Source organism: Pinus tabuliformis, chromosome 3_1 (assembly GCF_031772625.1).
Source record: "Pinus tabuliformis cultivar Carrire ecotype Pingquan chromosome 3_1, CPIR1, whole genome shotgun sequence".
Lineage (NCBI taxonomy): Eukaryota > Viridiplantae > Streptophyta > Pinopsida > Pinales > Pinaceae > Pinus > Pinus tabuliformis.
The window spans coordinates 961,621,663-961,634,835 of NC_142301.1; positions in this window are offsets into that span (position 1 = coordinate 961,621,663).

A 13,173-nucleotide genomic window follows, 5' to 3' on the forward strand; every position below is an offset into this window, starting at 1 on the left:
CATAAACAAATCCAGTGAATGGATTGAAGTAGAAGGTGTCTACTTTGCATTTGATAATGGCAAATGCAGTTCGATTGCTACTTCTGTGTTTATGAAACAAACAACAAGAGAAACACAAACAAACTAAGTAGACACGATCCCCAGCGGAGTCGCCATTTTGTTAACGGGAAAAGTGTCTACTCAGAATGCCCCTATCCCACTAAGGTGTCACAGTACCTTAGAAACGAACAAGGAAAACTACTTTCGTATTCTTCTTTATGAACTATAAACGAAGAGGAATAGGATGCACCAACCTGTGTCTTGCGCTAGTCCTTTGATCCAATCTCTCTCCTCTTTGACAGCTTCTAGCTACCTGCTCCCTTACTTGCTCAGCTTCACCAAGTTCCTGCAAGATCACAGAAGAGGAAAACTACACAAAGACATGGATTTATATTCATAAATAGCTTAGGATCAGATTTAAGCTAAACATGCAAATATAACAAAACATCATTGGTACACAAGCATGTAGGAGAAACTCAAATAGTTTTATTGATATAACAAGAAGGTCCAGGAGGAGTTACAACCAATGATTCCTGATCCAGCATCAACCCCCCAGCAAAGGAATCCCCTCTTCACCTCCAACAAATCATAAATCACCCAATACACTGATCTCTATCTCAAAACCAACAGAAATTCTCTGCAATGTACAAAATTCCAGCCTCTGGATCTCTGGGATGAGGGATCCATATATAGATGTATGCAAAGAGGATGAGTCAGCTTATGATTTGACTAGTGGCTCCTCTATGTCAGTTCTTTCTTCCACTTGGAGACTGAGAGCCTCTTACTCATCCTTGGTCGAACTCAGTGAGGCAAGTGTCATTGGGGAAGATTCTGGAAGCTTCCATTGTCTATCCACCTCGCAGAATGACACTGCCATTTGTCATTTCCCGCTCAGCGCACCCTGGTAGTGCATTTAGGTGTGTTTCAATGCACCTATCTAGTGTACTTGGGTGCTATGCAACGCAGCTAGCTAGTGGAGCCACTGAAATGATCCTGATTTGACTGATTCTGAGCAGTTTCTTGTGGAGAACTTCTGGGAGAAGCTGTAATTGGTTGACCTTCTTCCTCTAGGGGTAGGAAAAACACTTTTAGGGACTTAGGATCCCTTGGTTTATGGACATTTCATGCTTAGAGCTGTAAGGCACAAAAATGTCTATAACAACGGGGCTACCTCTAGTATTCTGTATAACTTATTGTCAAAATTAATAATAATAGTGCAAGGCCTGACTCATACACAACATGAATCTTCCACAAGTATGGTTGCCCTAATAATACATCACAAACTTCAAGAGGAGAAACATCAAACAATAGCTCATTCATGAAGGGAATGATGTTGTAGGAAAGGAATAACTGTGGGCTGATGCGAAGATCTCATCCTTGGTGAAGCCACCTAATGGTATTCAACTACGAGTATGATGTGGTTAGTAGGTTGAAATGCTTCAAAAACTCTACTGATATGAGATTCGTTTGGCTTCCACTGTCAACAATGAGCTACAACAGAGATCCCTTCACCCACATATTTGAGTGGAATAGATGCTCCCCTTCCTCTGGATCTTTGGGCTCAATCTCCTAGATATTAGTAGTGGAAATGGTGGTGCTACAATTTGGATCACTAATATGCTTCCATTTTTCATTCCCCTTGTCAGGTTCTAGCTCAGAGTTAGAACATGCATATGACTCTAAAGCCGTTAACTCAGCCACCATTGACTGCTTGGCTCGACTCTCACTTCTATTCTGAGTGGGGCTCTTATGTAACTCACACCACTTTCTTGTGTCCTTACTTGTCCTCATGGTGTTGTTCTTTGTTTGCAGATTTGATAGGATTTCCTAGGCCACCCCACCTTATATTTTTCCTTTGTTTTGTGATTTGGGGGCACTCTTGCCCTGCTTCTAATTCGTAGATCTGAAGTCATGCTTCTTTTGTCTAAATTTGCGTAAATATTGGCAACATATTAGTATGTTGCACCAAGAAGGGAGATGTTCAGGAACTCCATTTCTTCCTGAATATATTTTTACAAACAGCCATAGTATTTGAGCACTAGCTGTTGATACGAGTCTTTGAAACCCAACTTTCTACGTAGAGCATGAAATATGTTTGTGAGCTCATGCACATATTGGTCCCTTTATTGTCATAGTGCGGTCCACTATATGTAATCGTCCTCATAGCTCCCCACGGGGTAATATTATTTGTTGAAAGCGTCTTGGAAAGAGTTCCAAGAGGTGGTGAGCGTAAATAGAGAAGGTTCCTCAACACTTTTCTCATAGTAAATTTCCCAAAAATCCTTAACATGGGGAGCAACCTTAAGCAGTGCAAAAGTAATCTTCTCTCTATTAAAGAAACTATGGAACAAACAATAACCTTCCAAAAAATTCATCAATTTATCTACAAAATCTACATCTATTTGACCTTCAAATATATGGATGTCAAAATTTACTTGTACCTTGAAAGGGGCGACACCTCTAAAGTGACTGCTAAATGAAGATCCATTGTCAATGCGCATCTACTGAAGGATTTGGGAAAAGTTGTACATTATTAGGTTCCTTTGTCGCTTGAGGGATTCTTCGAGCAATATTTTGAAGGGATATACTTCTCCCTCTTATTTCTTTTCTTCCACCATGGGAGGTCATCGAGGTTTATGAGGTCGGTGTTGGAAAGGTTCATTCAGTTTGAGCCCTAATAGCTTATACCTCGACCTCATTGGGATCATGCACGGAAAACAAAAGAAGAGAAAGAGTAGACCACTCTGATAGAACTAATCCAGATTTATGAAGGAATTAAATGAAATAATATATGAATAGAAACACAAAGTTATAGTAAAAACAAAACTTCAATTCAATAGTAAGAAAGCATTGAAAATTTTACATGCATATTGGAAATAAACCAGCTTAGATGATGGTAGCTTATCTCTAAGAGCAGATGTAATGGCTACATGCCCTTTAAACTATGTTACAATGCAGTTTGGAGGAATTTTTATCATTAAGAAATAATTGGAAAATGTAAACACCCAAAAACCTAACCCTAGGAGATGAAGTGCTAAAAGCTTGTGGGCCTCGTTAGGGTTAGTTGGAATTTCAACTTCTTGGGGTTGTAGCTTTGGGAAATGATCTTTGTTTGGCTATCATAATACCTAATTTCGAAGATCACTAAGAGTAGGACAAAAAGGGATTGACAAATCTATTCTACAAATTTCAAGACTCATTGTTTTCCCAAAAAATGTCATTTAGGCCCTTGAAATGGCTCCCGAAGTTTAGGTCCTGAAAAACTACTAAAAATAGTAAGCTATGCTACAGTTAAGGAAACTAAAAGAAAAAATGGTAGGGGTCCAAATGGAATAGTTTGGTGGCCATGAATATCCACCTAGTCACTCCTCCTTAGGAAGCAATGGTCTCCATTGCATTGGGTTCCTCCATGAGATGGGGAAACTTTTGCTAAACTTAGTCCTTGGTGAGATACTTGCCTTGGTGCAAGATTTGGCTAGATTTGACAAACTAGAACATTTGGATCTTTTGTCAGAAACTGTTTTTGATATGTGTGTCCATAATCTAATTAGTTGTGGCCTATTCCATGCAGTCTGGGTTGAGATTTGTTGGGGTTCTTCGTTCTCTAATATTTGATGTGTCCAACAATAGTGGAAAGTATGGCCAAAGGCAATCCACATTGAACACTAGTTGCAGGCCAAGGAATGGGGAAATGTTGAGCTCTAAATCATTGTCACCGACAACCTTGATGATGGTGTAAGGAATTGTTGGCGGGTGGAAGAATTCCTTCTACAACAAATTAGTATTTCTCATTTAGGGTCCCAATTAGACATTTTTCATTTAGATGGTTTTATATTCTTTGTAACAAATTCTCGGTTTCCTATATTAACTTAGTAATTCTCGATTTCCTATATTAACTTAGTCTAAAACTAAACTAATTATATAAAAAATAATTAATATAGGGAAAATATATGACATATTCTATTATTTACAAATATCTACAAAAACATAACAAACTAGTAGTAAGATAAGATCAGTTTATTCAGCAGGAGCTACAGGACTCGATCAAACATAATACCACATGAAATATCATGAAATATCTATTATTTACTAGATTTTGGGTCCAGATAACCACACATATAAGTTTTGAAAGAGTTTTTTTTATACAGAAAACTCCAAAAGGATATTGTTTCAAGTTTTCATCTTATTCAAGGAATTGTTTTGTTATTTTATTAAATATATATGCATGCATTAACTAAAATAAAAATAAGAGAGAATACATATTTTGAAAATGAGAGAAAATCAAATCCTATCTTCTCAATATCAGATTTCAATGATAAAACAATAATGAAATATTGACAATTCATGAATCTCTGTTTAAAAAGTGGATGTTGACAATAACATGCCATAGGAAATGTTTAATAGAAAAATAAACATTCATTCATAATTAAATAGCATAAGTTGAAGATAAATACCATATTTAGCTATTAAGTAATTAGAAATATATCTAGACATAAACTTCATACCTCATCAAACATTAAAATTGAAATTGGTCATCAAAAAAATTGAGACTTCAAAATTGATTCAAAGATACAAATTTGTAGTCTTCACAATTTCTCAACCACTTATGCCGACGGAAGACGTTCTATAAATACTTTAAAAACAATATATGTTTCATAAAATAGGATAATTTTTAAACAAGAAGATCAAAAATTATCTAAAAGTAAATATCTAATTCTAAAAATATAAAGTATATCTCTGTTCAATTGATATCTCCCTGAGAAGTAGGTAAATTCTCCTCATCTTCGGAATCTTCATTATTAAAGTTGAGCAATAGATGGGGTGCATGAACCTGATATGCTTTACCCATTTTGAATACAACTAGGAAGCATCCAAGAAGTGAATAGATGGAAACCGATTTATGTTGACTTGCCAGTTGGAAATCAAACCTTAGATTTCTTCATTATCTTATGATACTTGATTTCAAATTGAGCAATAACATTGATTTACTCAAATTTAAGGAAGTTGTAGAAATTTCAGGATTTTCTGTTTCTTCTAAACCCTAATCCTTTTGATTTCTACCTAAAATTTGGTTACAAGGACCTCTATTGGCTGCTTTAATTCCCTTTCAAACAATTCTTTCAGTGGCTTCCAACCTGATAAGTCAAATTCTTCTATAAAGTCAATTCATTTCTTGCAAATTTCCCATTCTCCAATTTCTCTAGCTTCATCTTCCCTGCAGCTCAAAGATGCATGCATCATTATTTTATTTGATTTTGAAAAATTTGAAATTTCATCATATTGAAATTCCTTCTCCGAGTCAAGAATTGATAGAAATTTGTTATTATTGTATTTATCTTGTTATATTAAAGAATGAATCATTTCATTTAAATTTGTAATCTCTCCATAAAATTTTGAGATTTTATCCATCCTTTTATAGAACTTTGATTGATACTTCCTCATAAGTAGACAAATCTGTAAAGCTTTCTCAGTAAAAATTTCCATAATTTGTGTTTCTTCTTGATTTTGTTTAATATGGCTTTCAAGAGAATCAATTCTCGATTTTAAATTCGTAGTCATGATCTTAAAAATGATTTTAGTTTCTTCCTTCAAAATGTTATTTTGAACTTCATGCATTTTCCTTAACTCTTGAATATGGTGCTTAAGTTTTGAATTTAACTCTGTCAATTCCACTTGAAAACATTTCTATATATTTTCCCTCTCTACAACAAAACCTTGAATCAGTGTTGCAGAGAACTTTTTCCAATTTTCTTCACTAAATAATTCATTTTTCTCCAATTGTTTCTCAAAAACTTTATTTTTCTGTTGACTGTTGTCATATGTGGTTGCAAGCTCATTCTGATAATATTGATTATAATTAAAAAAAATATCCTAATTCTTGGGAGGATTCCTAGGACTTTTCCTTCACATCCCCTTGAGCTCGCCAGCTAAATTAAGACACATTTTATAAAGAATCATGCTTCATTTTCTTTGTTCTCCTCACTATTGACTTTGTTTGAGAATTGAAATAGTAATGTGTTAAACAAGGAACTATATATGGAACTACCTCTAACTCGGAAACTAGTTTCAACAAAAGGGATTCCCAAGGGATCTTGGTATAAATGGGTCTCATGGATGTATTAGGAGATGTAGTGGAGACAATATCCATTTTTCTTTGTGATCCCATTCCCTCTTCATTTTTCTTAGTGATAGTTTCATCAGATATTTTCATTTTTTCTCCTTTTCATCCTCCTTTCCTTGACACAATATATTCTCTAGTTTGTTCTGTTATTTCTCCTTAGAGAAATTAATTAGAATAATTTCTTGTTCAATTAATTTTTTCTTTTTTGTTGCTTGTTTTGTTACTTCACTTTATTTTTTTTCTTTAGGAATTTTCATAGTTGTGACCGCTGCTATAACATCTTGATATTTTTTCATTCTTTCATGGCTTCATGTTTCTTCACTTGTAACAACAACATCTTCCTTTTTTTCAATTTCAAATTCTTGCTCGTTTTCAGAGATAACAGAAGGATCTAAAATGATTTGGTTGAGATGAAATTGAAAGAATTTAGAAGCCTCTAATTCCTCAAAATAAATATTGAGATAGGGACCTTTTTCTCTTAATAAATTTTCAAACAAATTTCCTCTAAACTTTTGTAACCGGTCTCTTGTTTCAATATCTAAAATCTGTCCTCTTCCAATATCTTGCTAAAAATCATCAATGTATATGAAAATATCATTAGAGTGATGCTCCTAATATATAAATATTTTCATAAATCTAATTGTTATATGATGATTTCTAATAATCCCATGAGGATCATAATCATACCACGTTAGGAAATGTAGGCAAACTTCTTGAAGCTCTTTAACTTCCTTCAATCCATGTGCTTTGTCTTGACATTTATGTCACCAAATTTAATTGGAAATCCATACCAAATTTTCTTTTGTCATACTGAGTTAAAAATGTAGCCAAACTTCTTGAAGCTCTTCAGCTTCGTTGAATCCATGTCCTTTGTCCCTGACATTTATGTCACCAAATTTAATTGGAAATCCATACCAAATTTTCTTTTGTAACTTAACTTCCTGACTTGGTGACTCAAAATGGCTTGATTTGAAACTTCGCTCAAGGAGATACTTTTAGGGATATAATGGGGTAAAAGGTGAGGGCCAACCTCACTCTTGTAAACTCTTATATAAGGAAAAAACACTTCCACAAACCAATGACCAATGGGCTCTAGGCCTTCCTTTATATCTTGACTAATTCTTGGACGGTTTTTCCAAATAGGATTTCATAAAGAGGAATGAAGAAATAATGGAAAATATCATAAAAACGAAATTTGAAATTGGAGTCCCACACGATTGGGGCATAGGTTTGGATAGGGAGTTGTTGGTCAAAGGGATAGTTCCATTTCATGAGGGGAAATGGAACTGAGGCAATGAAATATCTATCATATAAGAAGACATATCAAAAATGTGTTTGTAGTCACGGTGAGATGTTAATGACAATTTGAAGGCATCTGTGATGTTTGGTGACAAAATGTCTGCCCAATTGAGACATTTCCCTTGCTTTAGGTTGTTGTGGATTATTGGAATCCATTTAATTTTGCAATGTTGAGGGTCTTGCTCTCCATATAACTTGGTCAACATATTGATGAGAAATATGATAGGTTTCTTAAAAATATCTATGGGATATTATTTATTAGCCTTAATCATAAACCCTTGATTTTCTTCCCCTTAGCCATTACTCAATTACTCTGTCATAATTTTCTCCACATTTCTTAGAGACAATGTTTTAGAAATTCTTAAGAAAATCAAAACTGTGCTCGATTTATGGGGGCCTGAGCTTATAAATAGATGATAGGATTTACGTTTTCCATGACACTACGAAAATTTTGTCATGGTTTGATACGATATGAGTTGAGGTATCAGCATGGGTAAACATCCATGAAACCCTAGTAGCTACATTCTGTAACTATATTATTCTTATTCCTTAAAACTGATTAATCTTTGTTTGAGAAGACCTTGCATTTTTTAGCCATCCTATTTCTTCAAAGGAATACAAAATTTCCTCCCATCTCATCATACCCTCCTTTTTTGTCTTGTAAGTATAGTGAGAGATGAGGAATGGGTTGAGGTTGACCTCTTCTAGTTGTGGATTATCTATTTCTTTAAACTTCTCCCTTATCTGTTCCACTTGTTGTTTTATTAATGGAGAATTCTCTTTCTTCCCCATTCTGTGACCTATGAACAATAATAGATAGAATATAAGATTTTCCAAATTAAAATTTTAAATTGAATAGAGAATATTTTATAATTTCATCTTGGTTGCTTAGAATTTCTGCAATTGATATTGTATTTTCTCAATTCAAGCTTCTCTGAACGAGGTATAGGAGAATGCAAACAATATGCAAGTTGATACTCTAAGAAATTATCATTTTTTATTAAAAACATGAGGCTAGTGTGAATTAACTTAGTCATTAATTTCCCATAGAGTAATCCAACTTTATTTTTCATAAATCAAGATAGTGTTGGAGGAATTTATTGTTGATATCAAAATGAATCCATTAAGTGTGAAAACATTGAAATTTCAAATGAATTTATTTCAAAAAAATGAAATGCACACAAATTGAAGAAAATGAACATTTTATTAAGAGTGTTAGATAGTCATACAACTAGGTGGTTGAGTGGTTGGGAGTTTTATATTTTTTTATTGAAGTTTTGTTTCTTCTTGACCCCGACTACACAAGAGTAGGGTGTTGATCGTAGGTTGGGTAGTCGAGAGGTCGAGAGGTCAGAAGGTTGGTAGGTTTTTATTTAAAACATATTTTGATGATTCCGACCTCCAACTCAACAAACCACTTCTTAATGTTTATCTTGAGTTTTTTTTTTTTTTTGGGTTTTTTAAGGAAAAACAATAAAAAAAAATTGTTTATGGATTTTTTTTCTAATGTAAAAAAAAGTGGGTTGTTGTAATCCTAATAAAAAATGGCGATATACTGGAAGAAGTAGTTGTCTCTATTAAGCTTGAATTTATAGTTCAAAGTAAAATAAAAATTTCAGAATCTTTTTCCAATTTATGATTTATCACTAAAAAACTTGATGAAATGACAATATCAAACAAACAATAAAAACATAATTACTAGTCAAAGAAATAATTTTTAATGCAATAAGAGTCAAATAATGAGTTTATTTATATCTTCAGAACCTTATAATTCAATCATCATCTGAAATTTTTAACACTAATTTTAGGATTTTAATAATATCAAACCTTTTATGCTTTCCACTATAATAATCTCTCTTTGAAACTTTGATTGCTTTACTTTTGTGAGCACAAATATCCTCTTCAATTGAATTATAAACATCAACCTATTTCGACCAATCATTCATAGCCCTGACAAGTTTGTTTGTTCTTGTTTTATTGCTAAACTTCCTGTTTTCACTTTTAGTTTATGATTGATTTTGGAATTTATCATATATAGCCAAGCGACAGAAGAGGGGCTTTTAGAGAGTTTCTTTGATAAAAAATACTTTGATGTATTAAAAGAAACTCAACCTCTGTATTGTAGTATTCATATTTTTTTAAAGAATTTGTCTTATTTCTTTAAAGTATTTGAAGATGATGGAACTCTTATAACATAAAATAATGAATCATCCATTTTCCATACTAATGGAAAGTAAGAACTAAGTGATATCAAGTATTTTTGGATTCTTCATATTTTGAGGATATTTTGTCTTTCAAATTTATTTTATTTTGAAACAGAAGATAATATATTCGTAAAAATATGCTTCTTGAAATATGTAATCATAGTTGTAATTCTATGGCATAAAAATAAAATAAATAAATAAATCACTAAAAAGAGAGTGTATGTATATCAAATATGAAAATGGCAAGAATGAAAATAAAATAATTTCCAAGATACCAACATCCTTTAGTAAAATGAAATATTTACATATTTTCTTGAACGGTTTTCATTTAGGAAAAATATCTTTTCAAAATTTTCCCATTTACTAGAAAATTTTCTACCTGGCCTTGTAATGTTTGTAAGATGTCGGTTGAAGGACCAAGTTTTAAAAATATTTGAAAAGGGCCAATCCAAAGATGTTGAAATTTAGATTTCTTGCATTTCTCTTCATGGATTTTATCCCATTTGAGAACTAGGTCACTATCAAAAAGGTCTCTATCAGATGCTAAATGTTTATCAAACCATATTTTGATAATTTGTTGATGTTCATGAAACTTAGCGTTTTCTTTTTTCCATTCCTCTTCCAATTTGAACAATGTGTATAATCTGACATCCATATCTTTGATTGAATTACACCTCACATATTAACCTAACTGAATAGATGGTAAGAAAATATTTGGTGGCAAGATAGCTTCCTTACAATATACTAGGAAATATGTGGAATTCCCTAATGATCTTTTAGAGGTGACTATATCAACCCATAAGGGATTAGATAACTGATTATTCCATTTCATTTGGTGATTTTGAATATTTTTTTTTTTTAGAATCTAAATCAAATTAGAGGAAGTTTTATGCCAAAAGTTCCCATTAAATTTTCACGTAAAATATGTAAACCAATCAAGATCCTTTAAATTTAAAAAGAGGCACATGTAAAGATTTTGGAGGGAAAATTAAAAAACTACATTTTCTAGTTGTATTTTTGGCTTATCTACTTTTACACTTACTGAAATTTGAAGTGTAGACACTCGTTGGATGAAGAAATAAATTCTTCATCCAAAAAGTACCCATTATGCATACTTTTGATAAGACACACATTGCTATAAATTGAAGATACATTAAAAAAACATGTTGAACACACTTTTTTAATGTATCTTCAATTTTTATCAATGTGGATCTTCTCAAAAGTACGAATAATTGGTAGTCATTGGAGGCAGAATTTAATTCCACATCCAACGATTTTCTACACTTAAATTTGAGTAAACCTATAATGAGATAAACCAAAAATACAATTAAAAAAAGTACTTTCCTTCTTTTCCTTAAAAAATTAATAAATCTTATTTTATTATTTTTCCTCGGGAGGCCACTTTTAGGCTGAAATTTCCTCTAATGATTTTTTGTTTGGATATTATGCTAAACCATTACCTTGAGGGTAGTGGTTAGTAGTGAATTTAATCTTGGTGCCTTTGTCTAAGAAGAATTCAATCATCTTAAGAGAAGAAAAATATGAAGCATTATCAAATACAAAATATAATGGAATTTCAAACCTTGTGATTATATGGGTTTATAGGAAATATCATAAATGCTCATCATTTACTCCTTTTAAATGGATTTCTTTAGTCCATCTTATGAAATAATCAGTAGCGGTGAGAATATATTTATGTAATTTTGAGGAGTTTGGATTAATCTCACCAATGATATCTACTCCTCATTTCTCGAATGGTCCTTCAACTTCAACATGTTGAAGAGGAAGAGTTGTTGTTTTGCCTTTCCTTGTTCCTATTTGACATTGTTTAGATTTCCTTGTGTGTGAATAAAAATCCTTGAATAGAGTGGTCTAGTAATAATCTAATCATAAGACTTTATGCACAAGGATTTCTCCTCCAAAATGCCCACTATAAGGTCCATCACATATCTCTATTAATACTTTTTCTGCATCATATTTCTGAAGGAATGTTAGTAAAACATCATCATAATTTTTCCTAAAAATAATGTCACCAATTAGTTGATACTTTGAACATTTCAGATGTAGATCTCTCTCTCGTTTGATGGATAAAGGGTTAGGAGTAGTACAATGAATTAAGAATTTTGTATATGTTAATATCATGTATTTGTATGTACAAGTATGTAGAAGATTTATTCTTGGTTCTTTTCAAATTCATTGTACCATGCAATTTCAAAATTTGAACTTTGATCTTCCTTGGGGTGATATATTTCTTCTTTAACTGATAATTTACGCAGACCTTGTCCTCCAATGCATTTAGATGGTTTAATTTATAAATCATATTCCTACAATTTTTTCATATAGTTTTCTCTCTTCTCTCCTAAATATTTTTGTACCAATAAATTTCTAACCGCAAGGTGAGGAACAATCACTTTAGTATGAAATTTCAACAAGAAAGGTCTAAAGTGTTTGACTAATTTAAAGACAACATAAATTTGTTTTTCTATTTCTAGATAGCTTAATTCAACACCTTGGAAGACAAAACTCATGAAATAAATAGGAATTTTTGTATCTTCAGAGCTTTTTTGAGAGAGAATTGTGGCATAAAAGATATCAGATGCAAATGTATATAACAAAAATTCTTTATCGACATTTGGATTGATTAATGCTAGAGAATCAACAATGCCTTCTTTATTTTTTTCAAAATAATATTTTTCTAGAGGTCCCCATCTAAAATCATGATCCTTCTTAATCATATATTGCATTGGTCTAACTATTTGAGTGAAACTTGGAATAAATCTTTGAACGAAATTAACCTTTCCTAGAAAAGATTACATAGATTTTTTGTTGAGGAAGAACAATTTCCAATATTGATTTGATTCTAACTAGACCAATAACAATACCTTCTTTAGAAACTATAAATCCCAATAGTTTACCTTCACTGACAACCAATATTTTCTTTTTGGTATTTAATGAGATTTCATATTTTCGACATCTTAAAAAAAAATCTCAAAAGATCAATATGTTGAATTCTTTTCTTTGAATAAGTTGTGATATCATCTAGATATACTACCATGAATTTATTAATAACTCCATTGAAAGTGATATCCATGGTTCGTTGAAAAGTATCCCCAACATTGATTAATCCAAATGGCATATTTTTATAAGTATAATCACCCTATTTGGTTCACAAATTAGTTTTAATTTGATCATCTGGTGTAACCAAAATATGGATATAACTAGAGAGAACATTTCAAATCAAGCAATTGATTGAAGAATCTACTACATTGGAGGAACAACATAACTGTCTTTTTCAGATGATTTATTCATATTTCAAAAATCAATGCGTATTATAATAACTATATTTTTATTTTGAACTGGAACTAAATTAGATACCCATTGTGAATTCCTGAATGGGAAAATAATTCAAGCTTTTAAAAGTTTATTAAGGTATTCTTTAATTTGACCTTCAAGTCTACGATGCATTTTTCTCAGTTTTTGCTGAAAAGGTTTAGTATCAGATTTCATTGG